Raw genomic sequence first — 893 nt, 5'->3', positions numbered from 1 at the left:
AAGAAAAGCAGGCCGGGCACGGTGGCTCACATCTGTAATCCCAGCACTTTGGGAGACCGAGACAGGTAGATCACCAGGTCAGGAGTTCGAGACCAGCCTGGCCGACATGGTGAAACCCCATCTCTACTAAAAATACAAAAATTAGCTAGATGTGGTGACGTATGCCTGTAGTCCCAGCTGGTCGGGAGGCTGAAGCAAGACAATCGCTTGAACCTGGGAGGTGAAGGTTGCAGTGAACTGAGATCACACCACTGCACTCCAGCCTGGGCAACAGAGTAAGACTCCATCTCAAAAAAAATGAAAGAAAAGCCAATGCAAGATTGCCTATGCTCTCTCCGCTCTGTTCACTAAAGCTGCTTTGGGGCCAGGTGCAGCAACAGAATGCAGAATTGCACTGTCCGGTAACAAGCACATATTACATGGGTTGAATGTTATTTTTTTCTTTTTTTTTTTTTTGAGACAGACACTCACTCTGTCGTCCAGGCTGGAGGGCAGTGGTGCCATCACAGCTCACTGCAGCCTCAACCTCCTGGGCTCAAGCAATCCTCCCACTTCAGCCTCCCAAATAGCTGAGATTACAGGCATGCACCACCACGCCTGGCTGTTTTTTGTATTTTTTGTAGAGACAGGGTCTTACTATGTTGCCCAGGCTGGTCTCAAACTCCAGGGCTCAAGTGATCCTCCCAGCTCAGCCTCCCAAAGTGTTAGGATTCCAGGCGTAAGCCACCGTGTCTGGCCAAATGTAAATTTAATCATTCAGTTCCTTGGTCATGCCACATTTCAAGTTGTCACCAGCAACATGAAGTCAGTGACTATGGTGTTAGGCAGGGCAGATAGAGAAAAATTCCATGGTGCTGGCCAGCGCAGTGGCTCTCCCTGTAATCCCACCACTT

This window comes from Mandrillus leucophaeus, unplaced genomic scaffold, assembly GCF_000951045.1.
Source record: "Mandrillus leucophaeus isolate KB7577 unplaced genomic scaffold, Mleu.le_1.0 Scaffold120, whole genome shotgun sequence".
NCBI lineage: Eukaryota > Metazoa > Chordata > Mammalia > Primates > Cercopithecidae > Mandrillus > Mandrillus leucophaeus.
The sequence above is the reverse complement of the archived record's forward strand: the minus strand, read 5'-3'. Positions refer to the sequence as shown.